Genomic DNA, 16,926 nt, shown 5'->3' with positions numbered 1-16,926 from the left:
TTATTCTTATTCTTATTATTATTATTATTATTATTATTATTACAGTGCAGGAGAAATCTCTACCATTTAATTTCAAAATGCGATTAGCCTACGTTAAAATACGTTATTAGCGTACGGGAATTCGTAGAGTGAGTGATCCGAATAGAAGTGTGACGTGAACATTTCGTTGTGCACGGCGCACAAATTATTGTGGAGAAGTACTCAAGGTTATTCTACTGAGCCTGCCCAGTGCGGTGGACTGCGGTGGGCTGTATGAGACCAGTGCTGTGGGCCATTACGCTGCCGCGTCAGAAGAGAACGGCACTGCACGGGCTGGGCTGCCGGAGCCCATGGGTTTGAAGTGCTGCGCGGTGGGCCTGGCGGCAGGATTCTGGCGTGGAATGACATTAGTAGATGAATAAGTTTGAGTGGTGTTTTTAAAAGTACGAAAGATCCAATATGAAGATAAAGTTGGAATTCAAGAGGACAAATTGGGGCAAATATTTGTTTATAGGAAGGCGAGTTAGGGACTGGAATAATTTACCAAGGGAGATGTTCAATAAATTTCCAAATTCTTTGCAATAATTTAAGAAAAGACTAGGTAAACAACAAACACGGGATCTGCCACCTGGGCGACTGCCCTATATGCAGATCAGTGGTGATTAATTGATTGATTGAACAGCATAATTTCTATGTAACCTTATAATAAATTTCAACACACACAATCAAAGTACAGTGAAAACATTTTAAGCCAGATTCTCACGGGACCATACATTTTTCCAGTTTGTAAAGTTGCAAATTCAACTGCAGTACTCTGTAAAATTTTTATGTAATTTTATTGTATATAGGTAAATAAAGGATACAAACTAACATTTTAAAATTAATTACCAGTACTGTATTAGACAGCTATATGGCACACTTAAATTATTCTACTTTTATTTTTTTCTTACACAGATCTAAGATATTTTTTTGCTTTAATTTTACAACTCAATGTTTCCAAAAATTTGTAGTCCAAAGATAGGTTTCTTAATTTCTTTAAGTATAATTTTTGCATGAATTCTTCGAAGACCATAAGTTTTTGTAATGTATCTCTGCAGTCTGTACATTTTTTAGTGACCTTCAACAGCTGCACAATAATACAAGAACAAACTTTATTATGTTGATTATGCTGTAATGTATTAACAATTATTGTAGAACTACAACTGTTTCATACTTACCAATTTCTGTACTTTTGTTTTCATCATCATCATCATTGCCACCACCCCCTTCGGCCGCATTTACTCTTGCTTCAATAATTTCGTCCAGGGTCTGAAATCTGGCTTCAGTGGGTGCATTCTCGTCAATCCTGACGTAATCCTGTGGTTTATTTTTTATTTTACTTTTTTTGCTACTTGCTTTACGCCGCACCGACACAGATAGGTCTTATGGCGATGATTGGATAGGAAAGGCCGAGGAGTGGGAAGGAAGCAACCATGGCCTTAATTAAGGTACAGCCCCAGCATTTGCCTGGTATGAAAATGGGAAACCACGGAAAACCATCTTCAGGGCTGCCGACAGTGGGATTCAAACCCACTATCTCCTGGATGCAAGCTCACAGCCACGTGCCCCTAACTGCACGGCCAACTCACGCGGTAAGTGGTATATTTCCATTGGTTACCGAGCCATTTTTTTCTTGTGGTCCCAAATGTTCTTCTTCTGTGTTACTTTTAATGCCATTTTTCCAGAAGTATTTTCTTAAATGCATTTTGGGCTAATGTCATTAAAGGCACAGCAAATCCATCTTACGGTTTCAAGAATGTGCATTTTCTTCGCGAATTCATCCACAAACCGATTCTGAATTGGTGCTGTAAGTTTAGAATTGGTGGAAAACTTAGGTAGAGTATTGTTTCAGTGGAGTATGAGATAATTATACAGTCCATCTCTGTCTTATCTTACTTATAATCCGCTTAACAACGTGACATGTACAAAACTGGTAGGTATGCAGGTAGTCAAACAATGAATGAATTTGAAACCAACTGTGCATTTCTCAACAGAAATTTCCCGTTTTTATACAGACGACTAGGATTGTTTGGAACAGACGTTTCTGTTTACACAGAAGACCGTTTGCATTTTGATCCGAGTTGTTTTAATGCAGTAACTATGAGAAATCGAAGGGATCACAGACATTTTCCGACTTAAAAGGTTTCCCGCTTCTCCAGGTCCTGGATTAAACGGTTGTCACTGTATTTTAACGAGGAATAGCACGTTAACACTTGAAACCGTTGATCTCAAAATACTCCTACGTATAAAAGCACATGTATACACAGATGAGCAACTGAATTAAAGATAACTCAATTTTGATGTAATGGTGCTGTGATCACCCCAGTGAATGCAATGGCACGACATGGCATGTAACTCAGACCTCATACTGGCCATCTGAGTAACAGCTGAGCACAGGATGGCTAATGGATGAAATCTGAGCACATTTGATAGCAGCTAGATTTTTGGTGCCAGATGTATCGGTCATTCCATCTCCGAAGTCATGCCAGCACTGGGCTTTCCACACGACACTGGTTCAAGAGTCTACTGTGAGCATCTGGTTTCTGGAAAAAAACACCACCATGAGAGTCGAGTGCCGAGATGTACAAGATGTTGATAATAGAGGTTGCCATCGGCTAGCTCAGATAGTGAGATCAGCTAAATGGTCTACAGCAAATAAGATCATTCATGAATGTAATATTGGATAACTGTGAAGAGTGAGCAGCCGTACAATTCAGAATGGGGTAAGGAAGCCACTATTCTTCTTGGACACGGTTGCTCACCACACGTCACAAGGAGCACCACTATTGGACAGTTAAAACATGGTGGAAGGTCATCTAGACAGACAAGTCGATATACTAGTTGGTACAGCAGGGTATAGCAGGGAACGAGAGTTTCAGTGAACAAATGAGGAAATGGATCCCTCTTGCCAACAGGTTAGGGTTTAGGCCAGAGGCGGTGTTTTCCTCATATGCGGACTGTACAGGTGGAATGAAATCCGACTCCTAGTCCATCTGCCACATCCCTGACTGATGAATGATACAGGAACTTGCTGTCACATCATCTCCACCTATTTATTCACCTCCAGCACCCTGCAAAAGACCAGTGCCTACAGCTAGACAATGCATCGGCTCAGCACTCCCGAACTGTGGACAATTAGTTCGACTTACACTCCGTAGATATGAGGTTGCTTGACTAGACCCCAAGGTTAACTAACTTCAACCCTAATGAGCATATCTGAGATGATGTACATTATAACGACCAATCTTCATGCATTATGGGCAGCAGTGCAACGGTTATGGATCAACATGCTTCCTGATGATGATGATGATAATGGTGATGATGCCTGTTGTTTAAAGGGGTCTAACATCTAGGTCACTTGCCCCTTGCAAGGAAAAGACATGATAATAAAAATTTTAAGCTATATCTAATGACCAGATTTTAAAACAAATAATGATGAAAAATGAATATGAAACTGAAACAATCATTGGATCTAATTTGCAATGCCTTATTTTCTGATAAAAATTAGACAAATATAGATTACACTGACATGAGATATTGCCTAGAAGTACAGCGATATAGATCATTCAAGTTATGAGTTAAAACAAAACATTAAAAGACACAAACACAAACTAAAATAAGAGTCAATGGAACTAAAGTGTAGTTCACAAAAAATAAATAATAACAGAAAATACTATTTTGTACATGATAAAAAAGGCCACCATCCCTCATAAAATGTATGACTAGGTCTGTTCACTGCTCGTCATCTCGCAGGAGGAGGGAGATGGCACTCGGGAGTTTTAGACTACAGAGATCAGCCAGGTCAACACACTCCGTAAGGATGTGTACCACAGTGAGATGACAGTCGCAAGTACACACCGGGGAGGGCCTTCACCCTTCAGTAAGTATGAGTGCGTTACTATGCCATGACCGATTCAAAGACAACATAATACCACTGCTTCCCTCCAAGAAGCCTGAAGGGACGTCTTCCATACCTTTGTGGTTCTTTTTAACACTCTCAGCTTATTTGGGAGAGGGGGGCCTGCCATTCCATCTTCCAATGGGACATAACCAAATGTCTCTGATGAGAGCAAATATCACAGGCTGGAACCTTGTAAGGCAACGGGGGCAAGGTAAGAGTCTCCTTGGTAGCCTTATCAGCTAACTCGTTTCCCCTCTACACTCGTGTGCCTTGGGAGCCACATAAACGCGATTCTGGTGCCGGCATTGAATCACCCAGCCAGCAGGTCCTGGATCCTCTGCATCAGAGGGTGCCGAGGGAAACATGCATCAATAGATTGTAACAAGCTCAAGGAGTCTGTACACAGCAGAAAATGCCGGCACTCATCGGACAGCTTGTACCACAAAGTTTCACAGATAGCATAGAGCACTGCTGTGTACACATCACAGACTTCTGGTAGAGGAAAAAGAAACCTATTATTGTCGACAATGAATGCACAGCCCACTCCCGCTTCTGCCCTCGAATCATCCGTGTAAACAACAACTGAATCGGGGTACCAGCCAACAAAGGACAGAAAGAGTCTCTGATAAATGGAAGGGTCCATGTTCTCCTTCGGGCCGGTGTGCAAATCTAGAATTATTTCAGGTCGTCGTATTATCTACGGAGGTACACTACTTGGTCATCTGACAAGACAATGAACCGAAGGTACATCAAACAGTCTGTGAATGCTATCCAAGCATATTCCAACCGGCTGTGTTGCTCGAGGATAAGCAGCGTACAGCTGACTGTTTCCATTGTGGAATATGCAGGGATAGCTTGGGTGAAGTGGCATCTGTTGCACATCTGTAGCATAGGACAGAAGCATTTGCTGGCACCGCAGATATAAAGGCAGCACACTAGATTCAGTGAGCAGGCTAGCAATGGGCCTTGTACAAAAAACTCCCGTTGCCAACCTAACTCCGCTGAGGTTGTGACTACTCCTACCACTACTCTAACACCTTAATCTCCTTCACACAATATACATTACATTTGTTGAGAGCAATTTGTTGCAAGAAACAACAAAATTCAAAGTACATGCCTCTTATCTCAATTATCTCAAGGCGTGAGGTGATAAACTCACACATCTGGCAATATACAAGAATATGGATCTGGACAATAGTAGATTACGGTTGCATTTCCACAACTGAGGATTGTACTTAGAAATAGAATCACTTGTTGTTGTTAAAATAAAACTGAGTTTATGACTATAATTTACGTCACAATGAACAAGCATTGCCGTACTTTACCAAAAAAATATACTTTGTGAGATTTGCTGTTACAGAAGCAGAAAATTTAATCTAACTAAAAAATGCTATTGGCATGAACTTGAAGTGAAATATGATATCGCCGCTGATTACATTCTTCTTCATGTTATTAAAGCATAACATGTCGGATGCTGTAATTACCTGATGGCTTCCTGGAAAAACCACTGAGTTGAAGTCAGAAGTAGTCTGCTGTAATCTTATCTTCTTATGTAACCTGGAGTTGACCTACATTTCCCTCCCGAGTGTAGTGACCTCCAATGCGGTTATGTCCACTCAATAGATTGTAAGAAATTGGAAAATATTATTGAAACACATTGTGAAGTCCATCCTCACAAGTAGATGATGTTTCACTATCAGCACAGTACCAGTCTCTACTCAGATCCAACCACCACTCATAGACCTCTTTGACGATTCTCACCTCCACTCTTAGACGTCTGACTACCACTCTTCGAACACTTGGACCACTTCTTAGCTCTCACCACCACTCTTAGACTTTTATAACCTCGTGATGACCACTCATCTCCCTACTCTCTGGTCATCCCTTCCACCTCAACATACGGTAGCTGGCGAATACAGACACTTGGTCGAAATCACGTGCCCCCGCACTGATGTCATCAGTCATGTGTCGTATTAGCTTGTCCACGCGGACTACCGATGACTACCCTGCATGTGTCAGCGGAAAATCTACTTGCTCAATACAGTCTCGGTTAAACATAGCCTCGATTGCAAAATAATATGCCAGCTCATCTGGCCAGAGTTACAAGTTACAGTATGACTATTTGAAACCAACAAATCTCACTTATTAATATACAGAATAATTACAAACCAAATTCCCTTATCCAATGATTAAATAATATAATATGCATGATACCTAAATATTACAGTCTAAATGATGACAAAGAGAATATAAAATCTAATGAATCGGCTCAATTAATGATGATGATGATGATAATAATAATAATAATAATAATAATAATAATAATTGTAACCTTTACTACAGTGGTTACACAAAACAAAGCACTAAACACAATAACAGGGGGAAGTTAAGAGCAACTACACAACATCAGAAACCACTACACATTCAGAAACATTAACTGAAATTACGCAGATTTCCGCCGACCAAACCATACGTAAATATCAGTAGGGCCAACTAGTGGACAATAAACCAGGAAGGTGGAAGGAACTACGACCTACTGAGGCCAAGGACATGGCTTAGGTTGCAGATTCGGAAATAATTTGCCGTGATCCTTAAATTTGAAAAAATATTATTTACAAGTGAAATTTTACAAGTACGTTCCGAAACCAAATCCACAAACTTGCAACTTACGAACTACAAGCTCCGTGATACACATAACTTAGAGGTTCTTTGATAATATCTACATACAAGTTACAAAATTCCAAACCAACTATACATCTAGTTACAAATCCAGTTGTACAATGCAATTTACAGTGAAGTAAACGTACTCTCCAAAATTCTAGCGTACATCAAGTGACACTGAACTACCAGAGGCAAACCCCAAGCTAAATATATCAAACTACAATCTACATTTTTAGTGAAATAAGAAATGGGAATGCCTCGAAAACAAACAAGCAAGCCCAGCTGAAAAGCTAAGGCGTCATAAATAATTAATTTGGCGAATCTAGGTTAGGCTAGGGCAGACTCCTATACGAAATAGCAACCGAACATTACGGAAATTTTAGCCGGAATGGAATTCAAGAGTGCTTACCCGAAGGGGGCCCATCCCAGAAGCGAGGCGTCGCACACGGCGTAAAACTTCAGACAGACCAAGACAGACAAAACAGACCGAATTATCACGAACGCTGCCTCGCTCTCTATATATAGGTAAACCCTGACCTTGGAGTAGCCGATCAGAATGCATGAGCCCCCCCTATCGCCCCCTAGATTCACCAATCACAATTCCGACTTTAGTCGCGAACTTAACCTACATTCTCGAATACGCGATCGCGAACCTTCCATTTCCAGAACAGTCAGAAAATACATTCTAGAATACCAAACCAACAAAAGGCAACACACCCTGTTCAAAAATTTATGTAACAAAAGTTTCTGGATACTTCCAGTAAATACAGAACTGAATACTACTATTTACAAATACATACGTTACAAATATTACACAGTACAGGTTAGGTCAATACAAATAAAACATTATATCATACTTTACAAATAAAGTCTTCAAAAAACACTTTCCACTTCCACTACATGTTCACCAGTGACAATAATAAATGATGAATGAAATCTGTAACCCTGTTGTACGGTTACAAGGTGGATGCTATTCAGTTTCTCAAGGATGCTTTGCCTTGCTGATCTATATGCTGCACTTCCATAGTCTAAACTGGATAAAATATGTGACCTATAAAATCACAGGAGCACCGTGCAGTCTGCTTTCCCCCCCAAGTAGTGCCGCTAAGGAACTTAACACATTAATGACGGACTACGTTAATGAATGTAGTTTTGTATTGGTGCACGGGCGACCGGCTACGTAAATTAAAGTTTTCTCATGTTGCTTCATTCTTGAGTGATTTTTATCCTCTCCGCCGTATATTAATAAAAATATTTTGTGTTGTTTACAAACTAAAGTCTTTGTTGATCGGAATTTAGATAGATATATTCTTTCCTTGACAATGCTTTCAGCACAGGAAGTGTGGTTTCGTAACACTCAGTACCACGTGACTGAGTGTATTGTCAGGTGTCAGCATGGCGCGTCGTAGCATAAGTGCATGCTGATAGTTTATCTGATGTCCCTAGTGATTGTGAAAGTGTAAGTATTAGTGATTGCGAAGATGTGTGTTCGTCAACATCAAGATATACGCGCAGAAGTGAAAGTGCGACATTCAGTTCAGACGAGTCTGTTGATGGCGACTAATATGAGTGAAGTTGCCAGTGATAGTAAGAACAGTGAGGTTGATGGATGGACAAATAAGGATGAAAACAGAGTCCTAGAACCATTTACAGGTCATTTTGATGTAATTTAAAAGTTACATGTATTTATATTTCATCCTACTTCTCATGCTAGGTGTGCTTCTGTTGCCAGTCCACAGGGAAGAATGGAGTAGCGCGCGCCCGGAAAACAATGTGTTAAAAATATTCAGCTTCTTAGTGCATTTCACTTTTAATTGCAACACGCGTGGCTCCCACTATAATTTGCTACTGAAAAGGAGCCCAAGAAATTGGTAACTGTCAACTACAGGAAGAGCAACATTCTCTAAAAGCTCACGATGGGAGTGAGGAGTGCGCTTCCGACAAAAGTGTACAACAGAGGTCTTTGCGTTTGGAAACCGAAAGCCACATTCTAAGGTCCACTCTTCCAATCTCCTAATTGCTTGCTGTAATTGTCGTTTGGCGATGGCCATATTTTGTGAGCTACAGGTATAATGCAGAGCAAAATCATCTACATACAGCGATGGTATTACTGCTGAACCAGCAGCATCGACAATACAGTTTATAATTGCTAGGCGGGCATTAATTCCATTGTGGAGTTTTATCTCCCGTATGCAGTTATTAGACTATGCCTCTTAAATAGGCTTCTGATAAGTTCACCTGCATACACCCCAGCGTCAGTGGGTAGGGTCTGACACAACCCACTCTGATGAGTCTAGTGTCAGACCTAAGACGAAACGCTGGTTAATAGAGCAAACGCCTGAAAAGCCATACATCTAATTTTTGATCTGAATACAGTTTATAGCAATCGCGAACAGAGTGACACTAGGAACCGATCCCTGTGGGATACCATTTTACTGAATGTGGTATTGTGAATATGCCCTCCCTACTCGGACACGGAATAGACAGAGGGACAAAAATTTGCAATAAAAACCGGCAATTAACCTCGGAAATTCCATTGATGTAGGACTGAAAAGATGCCATATCACCATGTAGTGTCATAGGCCTTTCCTAAGTCAGTGAAAACAGGCACCAAATTCTGTTTTTGGAGAAAAGCGTCCTGGATAGAACTCTCCAGGCGTACCAAGTTGTCAGTGGCCGAGCGACCAGCTCGAAAACCACATTGGTATTTGGACTAATGTCCTCTTTTCTCCAGGCACCACACAAGTCGTCGATTCACCATCCTCTCAAATAGCTTACACGAACAGATAGTAAGACAAATAGATACGTAACTTCTTGCATACTTAGGGTTTTTGTCAGGCTTGAGGACAGGAATTACTATTCCCCTCTCGCCACTCTGACGGAAACTCACCCTCTACCCAGATTCGGTTGAACACACAAAGGAGATATAAGAGACTATCATCACTAAGGTGTTTCAACATCTGGTTATGGACATTATCTGGTCCGGGAGCCATGTCTTAGCAAAGTGCCAAGGCGCTCCAGAGTTTCCACTCCATAAAGGGCACATTATAGTACTCTGAAGCTTGAGTAGCAAAACTGAGGTGATGACGTTCTGCCTCCCGCTTCAGAGCTAGGAAATCACGATAGTAATTCCTGGAACCAGACACATCCACAAAATGACTGGCTAGATGATTAGCAACAGAGGGTGAATCAGTGACAATACTGCCTGCAATGGAAATTCCAGGTATTAAAGATGATCCTTGTATACCCGAAATACGTCGAAGTTTAGTCCACACTTGAGATGACGATGTATGTGACGTCATGGACAACACATCTCTCTCCCATGAAGCTTTCTAACTCTGTCAAATAATGATTCCCGCCTTAGCGTGGAGTTTTTTAAATGTTACCAAATTGGCCACAGTAGGCTGCCTACGATAGCGTTTATGAGCATGATGTCGTTCTTTTATAGCTGCTGCAATTTCTTCGTTCCACCAAGGAGCAAGTTCTTGGCGAGGAGTCCCGGAAAAGGCTGGAATGGACTCCTCGGCAACAGCAAGAATAACATGTGTTTTAAGCTCTCTTAGTAACTCTTCCAACTCCCTTCCCCTTGGCCAAGGCATTTCAGAGCCCCATATAGGGAAATGGGCATTAATATCACCCAATAAGAGGAATGGAGGTGGAAGCTGATCTATAAGATCAGTTACATCAGTTATATTAAGAGGCTGGCCTGATGCAAAGTAAACATTACATACTGTTGTTATGACAAGCTGTACCTGTACTGCAACTGCTTCTAGCGGGGTTCATAGTGGAACTTCTTCGCTCTAGGTATCAGAAGGATGAAAAATATCAACGCCACCAGAAGCCCGGTTAGCATAAAGTTGTTCTGCCGAGTATAACTGAAAATTTCTCAAGACCGCATGGTGATCTGGTCTGAAATTAGTTTCCTCCTGAATGCAAACTACGTAGGTGGTTTGAAAAAATCTCGGAATGTACTACAATTAAGTATCTTACCTCGGTGGAAATGCTTTTATTTTTCATCATAGTCTCCCTGTAGACTAATGCATTTGGTCCAGCGATGTTCCAATGCCTTGATCCCATCTCAAAAATGAGATTCCTCCAGTCCTGCAAGACACCTCTCCAATTCGGCTGTCAGTTCTTCCCTTGTAGAAAATCTCCATCCACCGAGGAAAATTTTCAGCTTGGGGAATAGATGAAAGTCTGATGGTGCCAAATCAGGTGAATAAGGTGGATGTGGCAACAATTCGTACCCCAGTTCATGAAGTTTTGCCATGGCAATAACACTTGTGTGCGGCGGAGCGTTGTCCTGATGAAAGATGACCTTTTTCCTTGCCAAACCCGGCCTTGTTTTGCGTATCTTTTCCTGTAGTTGGTCTAGGAGGTTTGCATAGTATTGCCCCATAATTGTTTGGCCAGTAGGAAGACAATCTATCAGCAGAATGCCTTTTGCATCCCAGAAAACTGAGGCCATGACTTTTCTGGCCGAACGCACTGCCTTTGCTTTCTTTGGTGGTGGTGTATCAGCATGTTTCCACTGCTTTGACTGCTGTTTTGTCTCTGAGGTACAGTAGTGGACCCAAGTTTCTTCTGTAGTCACAAACCGGCGCAAAAAATCTTGTTAGCTGCACTGAAAACGGGCCAGACTTTGTTCGGACATTTCCAATCTGGTGCGTTTAATGTCCAATGTCAAGAGCCGCGGCACCCATCTTGTGGATAATTTTTTCATACCCAATTCTTCGATTAAAATATAATATACCCGTTCAGAAGACATCCCTACAGCTTCAGCAATCTCCCGCACTTTCAGTCGACGATCCTCCATGACCATTTTATGCACTTTTGCGATAAATTCCGAGGTCGTAACACTTTTTGGCCGTCCACTATGCGGATCATCATCCAAGCTCTCCCGACCAAATTTAAACTCGCTGATCCACTTGGCAACAGTTGAAAATGAGGAAGCACAGTCCCCCAGTGTGTTCTGAAAGTCGGCATGAATTTCCTTTGCTTTCATACCTTTCTTTACGAAGTATTTAATCACTGCTCGAATCTCAGTTTTTTCCACTGTCACAAATCACTACGCGGGAACAACAACAAAGAGTCGTCACTACCACACTCCTGCAGCTAGAGCACTGACGCGCCACGTGTTCACTCACAAAGGATGTGCAATTATTGTGCGGGAACGTCGTTGCTCTAGCACTGACATCTAGCGGTTATTCCGAGAACTTTTCAAACCGTCCTCGTATACTCTCCGCATACTCGCCAATCAACTGGCGAAGCTCAGCAGGATGCCTATCATAACCGTTACAATTCCACTGTAAAAGTGCCATAGTGTGGTTTAAAAAGGAAGAGTGTTAGGTTATAAGCAGCAAAATGCTTTAAAATCTAAACACTAACATCAACATCTACATCCGTAGATGAAGATGAAAGCTCGACATCCATCCCATCAACAGACAAGGGGACTGACGCTGAGAACTTTGACATATTTTGGGGGCAGGATTTCCTCCTAAGAGGGGAGCGCTCAGGTTTAGGAGAAGGTGTACCTGCTGGCGCTTATTCATACCCTCCAGATGAAGGGGATGATCTCCCCTTCGCAGGAGAAGTGCGGGAGTGCCTGGTAAGCGCGCTCCTCTTCTCTGCCTTCTTTTCTTGTTTAGACAGGCTGGGAGATATTTTCCCAGCCCTAGTCAATGATGCCGCCTCCGCCGGCGTGAGCACAGCTTTTGCCGACCTCTTATAGTAGAAGGGAGACTTGGCCTTCCTCCCCACTGTCATGCCGGCTTAGGACTCCCAGCCGGCACAGACTTCTTCGTGGTCGAAAGTGGGGTAGTCTCCACCTTCGAGCTTTTACCCTTTAAGGCTTTGCTCACAGGAGCATCAGCCGCCTTGGGCGCAGCAATCGTAACAGGTATAGATGTAAACGACGAACCTGGAAGTTTCTGTGTTACCTTACTGTAGTCTAATGTCTTGGTAGGTGCATTCATTGAATTTAACCTATTAAGTGCTTCCTGGTAGGAAAGACCATCCAGGGTCTCGATCTCCTGGATCTTCTTCTCACCGAGATATACCGGACAGTTCCGATCTTGGGGAGAATGAAGACCAGGGCAATTAGTGCACCTGTAAGGAGTTGTGCACTCTTCCATGCAGTGAACTCCTCTTCAACATGTACCACACACAGACGGATTCGAGCAACGATATACCATATGCCCGAACCTCTGACATTGATAGCAGCGCATGGGAGGCAGAATGTATGGCCTTGCATCGCACCGATAGGTTGTTACCTTGACTTTTTCTGGTAACACTGACAATTTGAAGGAGACAATGAACGCACCTGTGGCAACATCTTTGCTGTTGACTTTGCACGTAATGCGCCAGATGTGTGTCTCGCCACGGTGCATCAAGTCTTCCATCAACTCATCGTCAGTGTTCAAGATGAGATCGCGCTGGAAGATAACTCCATGAACCACATTCAAGGTTTTGTGCTCCTCCACTTTGACGGGAATATCGCCAAAGTGGTCACACTTCAACAACCTATCAGCTTGCATGGCAGTGCGCGTCTTTAGCAACAAACTACCGTTGCGCATATTTTCTGGTCTCCCAGTTTGCCGTAGACACCTTAAATAGACTTGACAAGCCTGAAGTCACTCACATCAGTTCTGGTAGCAACCAGAAACCTAGGAATGCTGGATCCCATTCCTTCACACTGTGCATGCTCCCAGGGGGTTGAACCCCTCAAGGAATCAAAAGTTAAAGACTTCGGTGGAGGATCACCTTGGGCAGGCTGAAGACGTTTTGAAGCCATGACCGAAATCAACCTTCCCAAATGCCACCCACTCCGATCAGGGGCCTCTGTAGCCGAACCAGCAGCCAAGGCAATACCCACCTGGTCATAGAAGGTATTGCCCAGGGTCCACAGTTGGACGATGTCTAATACAGGATAACTGAGGCAATGAGCACTAAGACTCCCTTCCTCCAATCACCCCCTATAGGACGTAGCCCATAGCGTGTACAGAGTAATAAATATGGAGGAAAAAAATAAAAATCAATTAATAGTATGTCCTTCTGGCATTCGGCTGTGCGGGGACCTGTGTTGTCAGGCGGATACTACTGGGCAGTTGCATGGCGTTCCCACCCGACGCGAGTTTTGGGAATACCGTCGGGCTTTCGGGCGTAATCGCACATGTAAGAGCCCCATCTCTGAGCTGCAAGCACATCAAGAATTTTGAACCGGTCTACAACCCTCAAAAAAATAAAACAAAATAAAGAGGGGACTGATGGCCACATGACCCTTTTAATCACCTTCTACGACAGGCAGGGATTACCTGTGGATGTATTCAGCCCCTCCCATCCATAGGCGGTCCAACATATTGTACCAAACCACAATCCGTGTCCGTGCCTAGGTCACCCCTTTTAGTCGCCTCTAACGACAGGCAGGGGGTACTGTGGGTGTATTCTTCATCTGCGTCTCCAACCCACAGGAGTCAACGTGGTTCCCTAATGCTTCTGGTGTCAATGGACTCTATGTCGTGTAGTGTCGCCACCGTCATCAGAGCAAAAAATGGCATTACACGCATCCAGATATTTTAAATTTAATTGTTCATCAGTGTACTATTCAATGCTATGTCTGACTCTGAACAGTATATCATCAGAGAGACGTTTTCTTGGATTTAAAAAAAAAAACTAGAGTACAACTCGAGACAGAATTTAAGGACTGAGTTGTACATTTACATTTGGTATTTCTTTCATGCATATATTTATATTACATAAACTTTATGTGCATGTATGTTCACTGATAAAACAAAGAGAAAAAAGATCTCACAATATTAACTATACTGCAATTAAAGCATTTTAAAAGATATAGGAAAATGTTTTACTCCCGGTGGGTTTATGGTAAGACTGATTAAGATCAGGGTGTTAGAATACCCCCATGGTCACACACTGGGGAGATCCCAAAATGACTAATATGTAAAAGACATAACATGATTGAAGTGTTTGTCCTGCACGTGGCCTGCTGGTAAACGAGAGCGTGATCGCTGTCACACTGTTCCTGTACACCGCGTATGCCCGTAGAAAATCCATCAACTCTGAAGAATGGATAATCAGATTTTTTTTTTTTTTTTTTTTTTAAGACAGAAAAGAAATAAAACTTTCCCCATTATAGTAAGAGTTGAAAATGCTCTTCTTCAACCTGTAGACAACCGTTGTGGTGTGTGATGATCTGGTTTGCTCTCCGCAGTTCAGCCTCATGAATCTTTCAAAATTTCAGTGCGAATTGTATTTTTCAATTCTATTTTTAATAATAATAATGTTATTTGATTTATGTCCCACTAACTACTTTTTATGGTCTTCGGAGACGCCGAGGTGCCAGAATTTAGTCCCGCAGGAGTTCTTTTACGTGCCAGTAAATCTACCAACACGGGGCTGTCGTATTTGAGCACCTTCAAATACCACCGGACTGAACCGGTATCGAACCTGCCACGTTGGGGGGTTAAAAGGCCAGCGCCTTAACCGGCTGAGCCACTCAGCCCGGCCATTTCTATTTTTAAACTATCACATGAATAGAAGTCGCAACCCATTAAATCAGGAGAGCAAACTGGCCATAAACTTGCACTAATCTGTCATGCTGGAAATATCCAAGCAACATTTCATGTTACGCCAGTTGACGAAAAAACTTGTTCAGTATCAATTCTATGTGTAAGTCAGAATTAATTATGTAGTTGAAGGAAATTGACCCTACAATTTCTTAACATGAATACTGCGCCACACTCACATATCAAGGTCATGAAATGGAGTTTCATGAATTATTCTTGGATTCTCATGTGATCAATTCTGTTTATTTTGCAAACTTACATGTCCATGCAAATTAAACCATGGCTCATCAGACTACAGCACGAATTCAGGATTAAATTCACCAGTGTTGACAGACTGAAGAAATCAATGGCAATAATGTTTTCATGTGGCTGGATCTCTTGGAGTTATACTTTGCAATTCTGTGATATTGTTAGGCTTATATTTCAGTTCCCTTGCCATCTGCCATGCAAAAGAATATGAAACCTTGTTTACTGGGCCAGTTTCCTTAACGATTTTCACATATATCCTGAATTTTTTCATCAGTTAGGACAGTTGGTTGTTTAACTTTTTTTTTTTTTTGCACTGAACCTACAGTTTTGAATTTATTCATTATTTTCTTAATACCGTAACGCATTGGCAGTCGTCCTCCAGGAAACTGTTCATGAAATTCTCTACTCACTCTCCAAGTCTGATCAGTGCTTTCAAAATCTACAGCACACGAAAATACACTGTTGAACACTTAATTTAGAAGCCATGAAACACACTAAAATTGATAAATGATTGCTTTGTAAGCTTTGCATGGAAGCTTATCGCAGACTAGCTGAGACGAAGACATCACTGGGCAAGCTAGATGGGTCAGGCCGCTACTGCATGATCCATTCACCCAGAAACAGCAAGGGAACTGCTACTACTACTACTACTACTACTACTCAGATGAAAAATTCACCAACATTAAGAAAATTAGTGAAGAAAATGAGGTCCAGAATAATTTATACACATTATACAATGAAATGATACAGGGTCTTTTCTTTAGCATGCTCGGCAGCACCACTCAGAGCACGGCATGGCTGGCGCAATGACACTCGGTCGCTAGCCGGTATAATGCGCGCTTTTCCTCACCACTACTCACAGCAATTCACACTTATAGAAATCCATTTCTACTGAAACTATTAGTCTAAAACATACCTGGCATTACATTTGATGTTCAAAATGTTGTCCCTCAGCTGTCAAACATGCCCGACACCTCGTAAATAGGTTTTCAGACACTCGACAAATCTCAGCTTGTGTGTTGTTCGAAATAACTTGTGTAATGTTCTCTTATAGTTCTTCTCTTGTGTGAGGATTGTTCACATACACTTTTCCCTTCAGCATCCCCCACAGGTAATAATCACAGGGATTTAAATCAGGAGATCTAGGGGGATAATTAACCACACGATCTTCAAAAACTTCCTGTATTACCTTCATAGACTGATTAGCAGTGTGTGCCGTCGCATTATCTTGCATAAAGTAACCATTACTCCTTTCTTCTTCTGTCAGCTCTTGAAAGAATGGTCTGAGAAAGGGGTCTATATATCGATCAGCATTTATTGTTTCGCGGAAAAATATAGGCCCTATAATTCTGCAAGCACTTATTGCACACCAAACTCCTATTTTTACATCATGAAGTGGACAGACATGCAGCTGGTGGGGATTTTCTGCACACCAGTAGCAATTGTTTTGACTATTTACATAGCCACTTAAGTGTAGCCATGCTTCATCACTATAAAATAAAAGTTCTGGGTCAA

At 41.9% G+C, this 16,926-nt stretch overlaps 1 protein-coding gene across 5 annotated transcripts in view; it reads right to left on the bottom strand.

Annotated features, from left to right (window-relative positions):
- The window catches only part of GramD1B (GRAM domain containing 1B), a 557,013-nt gene that overhangs the window by 198,541 nt on the left and 341,546 nt on the right, over positions 1 to 16,926 (bottom strand). The gene's annotated exons all lie outside the window — the stretch shown is intronic.

This window comes from Anabrus simplex, chromosome 2 (assembly GCF_040414725.1).
Source record: "Anabrus simplex isolate iqAnaSimp1 chromosome 2, ASM4041472v1, whole genome shotgun sequence".
In the NCBI taxonomy this organism is placed as follows: domain Eukaryota; kingdom Metazoa; phylum Arthropoda; class Insecta; order Orthoptera; family Tettigoniidae; genus Anabrus; species Anabrus simplex.
The sequence above is the reverse complement of the archived record's forward strand: the minus strand, read 5'-3'. Positions and strand labels throughout refer to the sequence as shown.